Raw genomic sequence first — 13,858 nt, 5'->3', positions numbered from 1 at the left:
TGTTGCCCCGATCAAATCAGTGAGCTGAGATTTTCTATTCTAAACATGAACTACTGTTACAGCTACTGGTGCCCCACACAACAACTCAATGTCCACTGTGTGAAGGAGCCAAACACAGGCCTTCTCCTCTCGTTAGCTGAGATAAACTGCTGGCATGTTTGTTTTACATCTATACTGTCCAGTCTCTGCTGGTGGACATACAGCAGCATTGTTTCATCTCATTTGAGTCACTGTTAACTGTAGCCATCTTTGTAGTCTTCTGAGAGCACTGAAGCTTCTTTTAGCCTCAGTACCTGCGTTTTATCCTCAGATTAAAATTATTATTCTGTGCTTGATGTGTCTCACCTTTGGCCCTGGCTCCTCCCCTCTGACTGCACTAGGACATATTGCCACCTGATAAAATGCCACCTGAGACGTGTCAATTCAGATTCTTTGTCAAATATACACTAATGAATCAATTTACATCAGCAGCCTGACAACTGTCATGATAATAAATACTAGTTAATCTATAGCACCAAATCATCAGTCAGTCACCTGTGACCTCGCCTCTTCACCTCTGAGCTACAACATGGCAGAGCTGCCTCTGTCACCTGATCAATAACAGTGAGACATCCACATACATGCAGTCACACATGAGCTTCAAATACAGTCATGAACCAACAAGTCATCATCCAGTTTCACCTGTGAGCTTGTGTCACCATTACTCTCTGAGCTTTGTGTTGGTTGGAATATTTGCATATCATGACTACCTCATGATATTTTGTCTCAAAAATTAACCCTATGAATACGTCAGTGCCATCAGGATGAAATTATTGTGTCACCAACATTTAACGTTAGACATATAATTTTAACAGCCTCTGTAAACTAATATCCTGGCTGCTCGAGGCTCTGTTTTCTCTCACAGTTTCAATCAAAATGAGAAATGCTGCTCTGAGACTGAGAGAACTAATAGTGCTGCTGTTGTGCAGTTAGTTTCCAAAACACGTTATTCATGGTTACAGTTTTAGACTGATGTGGGCCAAAGCCTAGCATAGCTGTAACGTTATTGTGACACATTTTATGAGTGAACTTGACTTTAAGTGACTTACAGGTTTCTTTGAAAGACAATTTCTTATATCCAGGTTCTTCCTCTTTGCTGCCGTCCTCCTCTCCTCCTGGCAGCGCAGGCTTGCTGCTGCTAAAACTAAACAGATCACACTGGCCATATTTGTCACATGACGTAGGAATCGAGTAGAGAACGTAATTTATCTCTTTCTGCACCGCTGGGTGAATGAGACGTCGACAGATGTTTTTTTTCTTTCTATCGGGTTAGTTTTTCTTTACTCAAAGAGATCAAATTATTGGTGGAGACAATTCAATAATCGCTGGATATTGGTGGGGACATGTCCCTTCCATCCATGCCAAATCTACGCCCTTGGGTGAGCCAGTAGAAGAGTTCAGCTGTTTGGAAAAACAACCGTTTACTCTCACACACTGAGATCTGTCAGTTAAAAAGTCTAAAATCCAACCAACAAGATTAAAATCAAGTTTAAACTGGTTAAGAAGTTTATCAACTAAAAGATGTGGCTGGATAGTATTAAAAGCTGAAGAAAAATCAAGAAATAAGAGCTGAGCATGAGCTTTGGCGCCATCAAGATGGCGATAGAGGAAATTCAACAGAGTGACCACTGCATCATCAACATCTCTACGAGGCCTGTATGCAAATTGTAGTGAGTCTATAAGCTTCTCTACCTGCTGCAGGATCTCCTTCCTCACAAGTTTTTCAAAGTACTTCACCACTAAAGATGTTAGAGCGACAGGCCTAAAATCATTTAATGATGTAGGTTTTGTGGTCTTAGCGACTGGAGAAATAATTGATTTTTTCCTCTGGAACCTTCTGTTGCCGAAGAGATAAAAGAAAGATGTAATAATAATAATGGATTGGATTTATATAGCGCTTTTCAAGGCACCCAAAGCGCTTTACAATACCACTATTCATTCACTCTCACATTCACACACTGGTGCAGGCAGCTACAGTTGTAGCCACAGCTGCCCTGGGACAGACTGACAGAAGCGAGGCTGCCATACCGCACCATCGGCCCCTCTGGCCAACACCAGTAGGCGGTAGGTTAAGTGTCTTGCCCAAGGACACAACGACCAGGACAGAGTCCAGGGATCGAACGGGCGACCTTCCGGTTACAGATACGCTTCCCAACCTGAGCCACAGTCGCCCTAAAAAACACTGCATAATTGCTCAGCACATGTTCTAAGCAACTGGCCACAAATATTATCAGGACCTGCACTTTTGTTACTCTTACTCATTTTAAAAAGATTTCCCACCCTTCTTTCATCAAAGAACAAAGCTGGGGGGGCTCTGGTGCTCTCTATTAAGAAATCAAGTGTATTCCTTGAATTATAATTATCATTAAATCTCAAATAAAATCTATTCAGCTCATTGGCTAACTGAGAGTCTGAACTAAAACCAGGGAGACTCATCTTATTACAGTCACTGTAACAGTGAGCAGTCATGTGTTTCATGCCTGCCCAGGCCACCCTTAAGTTATTGCTACCCATCTCCGCCTCTACCTTATCCTTGTATTTTATTTTGGCTTTTTTAATTTCTGATCTGATCTCCTTCCTAATTTCTCTAACTTTCAAGATATTCCCTTCAGTAAAAGCTTTTTTCCTTTCATGAATCAGCCTCATAAGAGCTTTTGAAGACCATGGTTTGTTATTAGGGAAAAAATGCACAACCTTTGAAGGGATAATCATGTCTCTGCAAAAGGAGATATAGCTGCAGACAACGTCAGTGAGTTCATTAATGTCTCTACATGATTCTATAAACACTGACCAGTCTGTACAGTCAAAGCAGCCCTGCAGGGCTAAAGAGGCATCATCACTCCAAACCTTTATGCGGTGTTTCCTCACCTTCTGTCTTCTCAGCACAGTCTTGTAAACTGGCAGAAGATGCACCGTGTTGTGATCCGAGGGCGGGGCCAGCCACAGATGTATACGCACCTTTTATGGAACCGTAACATAGATCCAGAGTCTTATTGAAGCGTGTGGGACAGTTCACATACTGATAAAAACTGCTCAGTGTTTTCTTCAAGTCGCAGCGATTAAAGTCCCCAAGAACAATATCAGGAGCCTCAGGAGAGAGAGATTGTAGTGAGTGGATGACGTTAGAGATGGTGTCAGTCGCATTCTTAGGATTCGCTTTAGGGTGGACGTAAACGACGGTGACGTTGATCTGTGGGAATTCCCTCGGCAGATAAAACGGCCTCAAAGACACAGAGAGGAGCTCAATGTCAGGCAGACATACTTGTTTACGAACGGTCACGTTTTTACACCATTTCTGATTTATATACAAACACACCCCTCCTCCTCGAGATTTCTGGGTTGCTCCGGGGTCTTGATCCAAACGTATGGGAAACCCGAAGCCATTTAGTTCCAGAGAACAATCAGGGTCAGAGTCCTTGAGCCAAGTCTCTGTGAATGCCATTAGACATGTATCCCTGTAGTCACGTAAGTGTGCGACATTCAAATGCAGTTCATCCATTTTACTCCTCAGAGACTGCACATTAGCCAGGATTATTGATGGTAAAGGAATACGATTGTATCGTATTTGCTTCTGCAGTCGCTGACGTAGGCCTCCCTTCTTACCCCGCTTTCTTGCTTTGACTCTGTTAAAAACAAAAGTGCCCCTGTGGTTACTGGATAATCCAGAGATGGAAAACACTGGAGGGTGAAAAGAGTCCAGAGACGGGCCTTTCCACCGAAGATCCAGAAGAAACTCCCGTGAGTATGTAATTGTTTGAGAGTAGCAATGACTCCAAACAACCGTCAGGATTGCCAATAAATAGAGTATGATGTCATATAAGCCTTACAGTATGATGTCATCCTGTTCCTCTGACGACCTGCTGCCACTGAAAGGCAGTGTTAGAGGGACACTTGGGCATTTATCGCAGCATATAATGTGTTTTCTGGACACACTGCTGCTTTTTCAGCGCCCAGAGATTGATGGCTGCGTGTCAGAGCTGGCTATGAATTTCAGAAGGATCAGGCCTTAACTTAACAAAAAAGTTATCAGTAGTTCTTTCCACCTTTTTACCCACAGCTACATCCACTTCTGTCGGGCCTAGGCTGCTCACTACGGCTGGTATCATCACTGATTTCTGTAATCCGTTCGATTCACGAGGTCCTGATTCCATTCAATTTGATTGGAATCGAGCGCAAAAAAGACGGAAACCGCCGACGCGGTCAGTGAGCTGTCGGCTTTCAGCCCCGACGGCGTGTCCGTGGGCCGTCGGGTGAGAAAGCCGAGGAAGAGAAAGCTGATTGTGATGCTTCGGGTCTGTGTTTACGTCTTTGTGTGGAGTCCGTGTACCTGCTCTCATTTACTGGTTGGTGGTTGTTGAAATAGCTTTGTGAGCCTTAACCTGAGATTCTGGCGTTTCTGGCAAAATACATTTATATTTAAAAGTCGATTCAGGATTTAATGAATCAATATCGCTTCATTCAAGCTACTCGCCTCTCTCTATCCACCTGCACTTTCAAACGTACACATGAAGGACTACGGGAATATCTGGACCACGGCCAATCAGAGAGGTCCCGCCCCTGACTATCTCTGATTGGTTTAGACCACGATAGGGGCATAATGTGTGTCTGTTGTTGACCACACGGACACTTTCAGATCGCGGAGACTTTTTTTTTAATGTACTGAACGGCTGGTCGCTGGTGCGATCTAGGATTTTATTAGTCGCACCAGTGAGAAATTTGGCTGCAAATGTGACCAAATTGGTCAGACTCTAGAGCCCAGAGATCAGCTGCTGTCTGAACTGCACACTTACACTTGGGTTTTGTATTCTTTGGCTTTTTCTCTGCTCTTTTGTGAATTATAAATTCAAGAGGATTTGGATTTCTGTTGATTTCCTGAAGGATTACAACTTCCGAGAGTTTCCATTTTATTTTATTTTGTTTTATTTTGAATTATAACTTTGAGAGGATTTGGATTTCAACTGAATCCCTGGAGTGTTGAAGTTGCAGGGATGCAAAACAGAGATAAGGGCCTCTTCAGGCATGGATGTGCCCGTTCTCTCCTCAATCTCTCTCCTCAAAAGATCAACATTAGCTAAGAGTGGGTTAATTAGACGAGTATTAAGTGATTTCATTATGTGATCATAGTATGTGAGCTGGCTTTTCCCCCCTCCTGCTAAACTGCTTTAATAAAATATCCTGCATTCAAAAGGTTTAAATAGTGGATTCATTTTTTAACTCTTTCTAAAACAGCAACAAGGCATAAAGCTGTGGATAAGTTTACACCTATATAAATATCACTTACACATTTAATTTACAGTTACAAGTTACAAAGTCACTTTCATCTACGCAGGACTGTAAGCTGTTGTCTGTGAGGTGTCAGCTGTGTTTGTTTGTAACACAGTTCATGGTGGAGAACAGCTGCTCACATACGTATGTGGATCTGAAGATCGTCAGGACTCCAAATGCATATTTCTTCATGTTTATGTGTCGGGATGGCATTCCGTGTTTCAAACAAGGTTCTCAGTATCACCTGAAAATCCAGTCACATTTAACAGGGATGGATCGATGGTCAGGGCAGTGATGGGGAAGGATAATGTGGGTTTTTCCTCTCTGAACTCGTGGAATTATTTCCCAAATAACTGTGGTGATTGCAGACTGCAAATGCTCTGAATTTATTAACTGTCAGTTTGCACTCAAACGCTAACACCTCCTCCAGCATGTGTAACGCTGTGCCTCCTCTCCCCTGAAGACTTGTATTCAGCTTCTTCTGGTTCGCTGTAATGTCCACAAAGTGCAGCTTTTTCAGCCACTCTGGCTGTTCCAGCGCAGAAAAGGCGAGCCCTTTGCTGCTCATGAAAACTTTCACCTCTCCCAGACATTTTCCAATTTCATTGTACTACTGTACTATGTATGACTGTGCAATGACAATAAAGAGTTATCTTATCTTACATGCAGCAGAGCGTTTCAGCACCTTTCCTCTGGACAGCAGGACTCTGTCATACAGCAGGAGATCAGGGTAAATGCTCTCCACCTCATCCAGTAATGAGGTGGAGAGCATTTAAACCTTTTGCCATTATTTTATTGATGATCTGAATGACAACATTTATGACCTCTGTGCATTCTAGAGGAAAGGTTTGCGCACACAATGCCTCTTGGTGCAGGATGCAGTGAAACGTCAGCAGCTTTCTATCCAGTGACTTCTGCAGCCAGGCCACAAAGCCCCTGTGCAGTCATACTTACCATACTTTTATTTTTATATTTCAATATCACAATAATCTTCTAATTTAGAACTACAAGTTAAAAAAGAACTAATATAAGTTGCTGATTTGGTCCCTAAAATCCAGAGAGTAATTATTCATGGTAAGGAATTCATGTGGACTCTAAGCGTGTGGGCAGGCAAGGACATTAAAACAGTGAGGCTGACGACCTACCATTTCTTCGTGTGACTGCTTCTGGTCTAAAAGGGACTCCAATACCAAAATCGATGAATTTGACACATAGAAATGCTGGATGATCAGGCGATGTGTCAAACACAATGTTGTCTGGCTTAATGTCTCGATGGTAGACACCCTTGGATTGCATTTCAGTGGCTGCATATACCAGCTGTCTCATTATGACCAGACAGACAAATGAAAAATACGTTCAAATAATCAGATTTACATTATCCATTAAAGTTTGCCATATATGTTATCTTGCCACTCGCTGACCTTAACCTCCCTCTCGTGCACAAAGGTTCTTCTGTTTGCCAGGTAGGCTTCCAAGTCTATGTTTTTTTGGCCTTTCAAAGACCATAATGAGTTCGTCTTCCAAGTCATACCAGTCGTTTTAAGCGGGCGTCACATTGCTGCTCGTAGCCTCTGGTCCTGCCCCCACTTTTATTAGCAATGCCACCTCCTTGGGAATCTCGGTCATTTTACCATTAAGAAGCTTGAGAAACAGAACATCAAGGTCAGTGTTCAAACATTAAGCTGTTTGAGGTACACGTTGGGGGAAAACAACAGAAAAAGACAAACATTTCTTACCACTGGTAGGTAGCTGACTAAAAACTGAGCAACATGCTTAATCACCACCTGCATTACAGAGAAAATGTGTTTTAGAAAAAGAGAACAGGAGGAACTAGAAGAATTGTAAAGTGCACACATAAGAAGCCATACTGGGAAATTGTCTTCTCTGCGTTTTCCAAAGAAGACAGTCCCAAAGCCTCCTTCACCCAGCTTATCCTGCTCTTCGTATTTTTCTTCAAAGTCCTCTACAGAGAGACAAAACAAACACAGGGGTTGTGATTAGTTGTATGTAGGAAAGCTGACTTTGCCTCAATGTACACATTCATACAGTCTTTGTTAGAAGCTTCCTAGTGATTAGCAGATGGATACCAGCTAAACTCTGAGAGCTTGGGAAAGAGGCTCTATCACTGCAGGTGTGGTGTGAACTTACCTATGTACTTCTTACCTTTAGTGTGACTTTTGTATGTGCTGTGTGTATCTGACTCATAGACGGAGCAGCTGGCCTCCTCCTGTGAGCTTGATGTCTTGCTCTTTTTACTGCGTGGTTGTTTTGTTCCATCGCTGCTTGACTTTCCTTTGCTGCTCTTCTTTCTGAAAGCAGCTGCAAAAACCAAAACCAATTAGACCTCTGAACTCCACACAGGCCTACAGATGATCAATAACTATAAAACAAAAAATCTCTGAATGTCTCACTTACACTTCTCCAAGACAAGATGGCTGAGGCCAACCGGACTTTTGCTGTCCTTGCTTCTTTGGGAAGCTTTTTCCAGTCTTTCTGTGGCACAATCTTTCCGTTTGGAGCTCTTGAGTCGCCCATCTGACGTCCTGTCCTCTATCCTGAGGAATCAGGGATCAGTGTGGCGGTCTGCAGTTTGTACAAAGATCACTTGGTTACTACTGAATCAAAACACCTGAAGTAAAAGCCCCAAATGAAGATGAATTTAAAAGGTAAAGGAGACTTTACTCACCTAGATATTTACGCACACCCACAGCACGTGGTGTGGTAAAGGTCGGCCAAGATTTTGACCACATGTCAGAAACTGGATCAAAATTGGACTAAACTCACTTGAACTCTGACTTTGTCTGCACTTAGAACTATCACAAGACATTAAAACAAAACATCGGGCATTGATGACATCACAGGAATCTAACATTCTAATCTATGCAAACTGTCTCCAAGGCTACATAATATCAAATTAAATCATAGCAAAGGAGTAAAAAGCAGGATCAGTCTTAGGGTGTATGTTACATGTTTGCCAGTTTGGATGAGTGAGTGCAATACTTCATCGGCCTGTGTTGTAGCAACCTGTTGAACCTGCTGAGAAACTTTTCTTTGTCCACTCTGCCCCAAACGTCACATGCTCCATAAAAGTCGAGGCCTAGAGACCTCTGCATAGTTATTAGCATTAGGTTATCAGTATCATCTGATATATATGACATTTACAGTACAGTACTCACACATGACATAGGAGGAATAAATATGAACATTTTGACATAAATTTGATCATATGAAATTGGATTCTTTTAAAAATATGAAACTTTTTCTTCCGTTATACTTCAGAAATATAATATATTAAGTTTTGAACATTTTAAAACATTTAAGTTTGCTCGTTGTATTTATAAGATCCTACATGGACGTGCTCCACAATCATTGGTCAGTCATGTTAAAATCCATTATCAGACTGAATAATAACACCTTCTAACTAGAAAGTGCATTTCCTGAAGAAACTGCAGTGTGAATGCTTGAATCTGAATGTATGCACTGAAATGAATTAATTGCTGAATTTTAAGTTAAAAATGTTGAATGAGATGAAAAATACAGAAATTTTCGCCTGAAAACAAAAGTGCTGAACTGCTAAAAGCTGACATCCACACAGAAGAAGTTGGAAAACAGCTGAAAATGTTTTAATTGTAAATGAGAAAAACATAAGAAATGAGAAAACACAATTTAGAGTCAGAAAACATCTGAATGAATATTAAAAGTTCATATTCTTTGAATCACTGAATGACTAAAATGTGATCCCTCCACTTGGATCCACACAGTTTAAAAATTTTAAATGTCTGAGCTTTGAAAGACACAGTGTTGGAAAGAGAACAACGATGGTGTCGTTTTGAGGGTAAAATGATGGCTGTAGAGCAAACACTGTAGACACAGCAGCAGTTGAAAGAGAAGTGTTTAAGATGAATCTTGGCAGAGTGAGACAGAGCTCGTTAAGCAGGCAGGCGTGAGCCTGGTTGCTATAGTGACTGCACCCAATGGCTCCATACACACGCACACAGACATGTGCCTCACTTTTGCTGCTTAAAATGAACAGAAACGTCAGCCCGAAACAAATCGTTCCTAAATGAAAAGTACAAGTCGTATTGACAAAATTCCTTCACCGTGAGCGGCAGCAATGTCTAGTCTACCAAATTCTCAGGTTTCATGCCTGTGGAGTTTATTATATGGACGTGGTGGCAGTGTAAAGACAGCCTGTACTTCAGATTTTCAGACAAACTTTCCGAGCCTTTTTAACATTAAAGTCTATGGAAGAGTTGGAGGGAGGAGGCTGTGCATTGGTGACATTTATGAAAGAACCATAACACCTATTACAATAATAAACACATTAGTTGAAAGAGGACAGCGATGGCTACGTTTTGAGGGTAAAATCATAGCTGTAGAGCAAACGCTGCAGACACAGCAGCAGTTTTAAGAAAAGATTTTAAGATTAATTTCCCCCCTCCTCTCACTCTAGCAGTTGAGCTGTCTCACTCTAGCGCCAACATTCCGTCCCATACACACCCATTATAAACTCTGAAACGGCTGAAAAAAAGGATGAAACTTAAACTGGAACTGAAGAAAAAGTATGACAGATGTTGAAAAGATAAATACAAGTTGAATAGTTGAATGTCTTGGCTTCGTTTTAAAGTTTGAATGGTGGCTCTATGTCAATGTATGTGGAAGTAGTTAGATTTGAAAAATGAGTAAGTTGAATGAAAATTTGAAGACTCTCCCATTGAAATACATGGGAAATTTTTGTTGAATAAAGTTGAATAAAATTAAAAATATAAATGTTAAAAATGAGAAAAATAGAAGCAGTCATGTCAAAAAGAAGAGGAATCTAATGGTGTTTGAATTGTTTTTCTAAGTTCAACGGTTTTGAAGGATCAATTAGTTCTGTCTCCTATTGGTGCTCTTCTACGAGTAATCAGTGCTTGATGGCTTACTAAGCTTAACTTTTTTCACAACATTGATAACAAACACAAAACAACAACAACATATATTATCTAAAAAAAACTTGATTGGACCACAGTTTTGATGTTCATCCTACATGTTTATTGAGATTGTCTAATGTCTGCGACGGTATCTTCTCCCACGTCTGCGGACACCCGAGGCCTTGTGGGCTCTCCTGCGTCTGCGAACGGGGCGAGAGGCACGTTTGCGTCTATACCTGTGTCGTGGCATTGTCCAAAACGGCGGTACCTGCTCCACGTCACGGGTTCTATTTATGGACTCACCTGGCAACTTTAGTGATGTCACCGCTGATGTTGTCACTGTTGGTGTGACCTCATGACTCATTCATCCCATCTGAACTGTGGTGTAATTATGAAGTCACAGGGGGACGTGAATTTATTCACAAAGTTGAAAGAGAGTTTGGGTCATAACTCAAAGACACAATGATGCAGTCAAATCATTGGAATTAAATATCTGTAAATTACACGATTTAGAGGGGACTGACATCACATCCAGTCTCTCTGTTGTGATGTCAAATATCAATGCCAGACTCGCTTCTCTCTGTTGTGATGTCAAATATCAATGCCAGACTCGCTTCTCTGCTGTGATGTCAAATATCAATGCCCAAACCCCACGACCGACAAATAACACAGAACACGCAGCCAGTGACGCACCAAACACACACCACGTTTAGTGACCAATAAATCAAGCGCCACAGGTGGTGTAAATGACAGCTCAGGGATGTGTAATGATGTTGATTTTTTCTGTTCTTGTTCCTTTTTACCAAGCCGGGTTTGTTGGTCCTTGTTTCCCTCTCCTGCTGAGTTCCTCCTGACGGAGTTCATAAGCCAGTCAAAGATCTGCACGTCACAATGGACTGAGATGTCGACTTCCTCCCACCAAAAGAAAGAAAAAAGTAAAGTCGTCATGCAGCAGGAGAACAAAAAGTCATACTACAGCTACTGCACCCTCTAATTTATTAGATTCTTTCAATCATGTGTTTCATAGGGGCCTCGGAGCACTTCTGCACACTAAATGAGCTGTGCTGGAACTTACACCATCACGTAACACATAAAGGAAATCTCTTATTCATAAAAAGAAACAAATGTTTGCTTTGATTCCTCCTTGAGAAACTGAATGTCACGGTCCTGGGTCGCTGGCTCAGTGTTTTCTGTTTTGTTTTATTAATCTTTGATTTCTTGATGTGTGATGTTAGTTCTTAGGTTTTGGTTCTGTGTCCCCGCTGTTCTGTGTTGGTACTGTGCCTCTACATAAACAGCATCATAATTTCATATTTTGTCAGCACTTCCTAGCAGTATGTAACTACACAATAAATGTCAGGGTTTGCGTGTTGAGATATGAATGGAGGACCCAAGATGCAGGCACTGCTGATGTGAGTGAGCTTTATTTATGGAGAGTGACATACAAACAAAGGCGAGAGAGGCGAGAAACAAAACTAGGAAAACCTAAACTGGGAAAGCTGAGAACCAGATAAGAAACCTGGACACGAGGGAATGGAGTTAAAACATGATGACAAGCAGGAAAAACAGCATGGAGGAACACAGACGGACCAGTAACGCACACAAGAGGACGAATGCTATAAATTAGTGATGGCCCGCTTGAAGCTGACGCTCCGGCGCGTGTGTCGAAAACACCAACACACCGCTTCAGAAGCACTCTGTCGATGCTCGTTTGGCCACAGTCACGTGATCAGTGACGTCCAATTGTGAATTCCACTCTGCAGAGTGGGCAATCATAATGAAGCAGTTCAGTTTTTCTTTAGATTCAAGCTGCTCTTCATATTTTTGACCAGCAGATGTCACCACAGAGGACTGTGTTAAAAAGCTTCCAGTAATGAATCGTTTTTCAACACAAGCTTCAGAAAGCTTTGTTTGGCCATCACTACTATAAATACACACAGAGGGAAACGAGGAAACACAGGAGGGGGACACAGCTGAGCCTAATGACTCTGACGAGACGGGTCCTTCATGTACTGTACATGATGCGGGTAGATGCTGTACGTTTATGGGCTGCAGGAGAGACACAGATTTGTGCAGCTGAGGTTGTTTGGGGTGCCTGCGTGTTCGCCTGCTGGGCCTGAGCGAGCCTCTCCACATCTGTGGCCCGGCGGTCTCTTCTCTTGCTGAGGATCTTAACGTAGTTTGCTGGGACGAGCCGGTGGTCTCACCGTCCACGCTGGCCAGGAGCCAGCCACGCACACGGGGCTGTAGCTCTAAACACGAGGGAGATAGTTGTAAACATGGGGCACGCTCACACAAAAGAAGAGCCCTCATCTGTTATTTCTAAGATAAGGAAAACAAAAACAGAAGGTTTTGGGTCAAAGCACTCAGAATCAAATGTCCCGCAGCCAGTAAAAAGCTCATCACCTTTAGGAGCGAGGTTGAGCATCTCTCCAGCTTGCATAGAAAGCTCCTCCTGAGAAGCAGCTGTAAAGTCATATTCTCCTCTGGCCACCACGTGGTCGTCCTCCTCGCTCGCCCAGTTAGTGTCTAAACCAAGCAAGGAAACTGAATGAAAGACATTCATCATTTTAACTGGTCTGAACCAAAAACAAGTCCTTCTGCTTTTCCTTACACTTGTAAAGTAACTAATGGCATATGGAGCTATGGTACCCAATTTATTTGCCACTGAGTTACACAAAGGCACATATGATGTCATACAAGCAGACTCATCTTTACACGTGTACTGCAGCCCTGAACATTACCAGCTTCAGATTCTATTATCAAACTTTGCAACAGCAGCCTTAATTACTTTGAACTCAGAACAATTAGCACCTGCAGCCACTGTCCTGTGTTGAGTACACCTCTCAAAACAACTAAATGTACTCATATGAATATGTGAGTGCTTGCTGTTCCATCTCTTCAGCCTGCTGCACAAACCTGCTGGGGGGACGTCCTCAAGGTGAGGTGTGTGTCTGTATCCTCCCAGGCTGTAGCCGCCACCGTAGCTGTAGCTGTAAGGCCTGTAGCCACCACAGATGGAGCTCCCATAGGGGCTGTGAGAGGGGAGAAGGAGCTGTTGGATGGACAGTAGGACTGCTGGACCTTATGAGGGGGCACCAGGGGCGCCATCCTGGGCAGGACAGAAGGGCTAGCAGGGGTAGAGGAGCCTGTAGCTAATCCTAAATCTGTACATCTGTTTGGTGACAACATAAAGATAGAATATCAGTAAAATCCACCCATAATTCATTGCAACATTAATTGAGCAAAGCATTAGTTCAGAAACGTGAATAATATTACACAAACAACAAACATACAAACAAACATGTGTATGTGCGCCTGCGCATACATTAGAATCACTTTGATCCCTTGTGACGCGGTAGCTTTGCTTCGATCCTTCATGACGTGGTAGCTTTGCTTTGATTTAAAACCCATAATACGAGCGCTCACCCATTATACTTTATGGCATAACGGACGTTGACCTGACACCAACCCAAACCCTTTCCAGATGTTTTCAGAGCATTTTACAAAAGAAACCAAAACAAGTTCAGTTTTGTTTCTAACCAATTCACAGAGCAAACAGACAGATCGTGGCTATTAAAGTCAACAAGAGCGACCCTGAAATTCTGCAACAGGTAAAACTGACCAAAGAACAATTTCAA

At 42.3% G+C, this 13,858-nt stretch overlaps 1 long non-coding RNA gene across 1 annotated transcript; it reads right to left on the bottom strand.

Annotated features, from left to right (window-relative positions):
* Positions 1 to 12,271: 12,271 nt before the first annotated feature.
* On the bottom strand, positions 12,272 to 13,476 carry LOC148094603 (uncharacterized). Its single transcript, XR_015718465.1, has 3 exons — positions 13,137 to 13,476; positions 12,624 to 12,746; positions 12,272 to 12,469 (listed from the first exon to the last, which is right to left on the bottom strand). It is a non-coding gene; the product is annotated as an uncharacterized LOC148094603 (long non-coding RNA).
* Between the last annotated feature and the right edge of the window lie 382 nt (positions 13,477 to 13,858).

The sequence above is a fragment of the Neolamprologus brichardi genome, unplaced genomic scaffold (genome assembly GCF_056152115.1).
Source record: "Neolamprologus brichardi isolate AB-2024 unplaced genomic scaffold, ASM5615211v1 NODE_ptg000033l+_length_6344489_cov_1, whole genome shotgun sequence".
NCBI classification, from domain to species: Eukaryota; Metazoa; Chordata; class Actinopteri; order Cichliformes; family Cichlidae; genus Neolamprologus; species Neolamprologus brichardi.
Note: the sequence above shows the minus strand (reverse complement) of the source record. Positions and strands in the feature narration are given on the sequence as shown.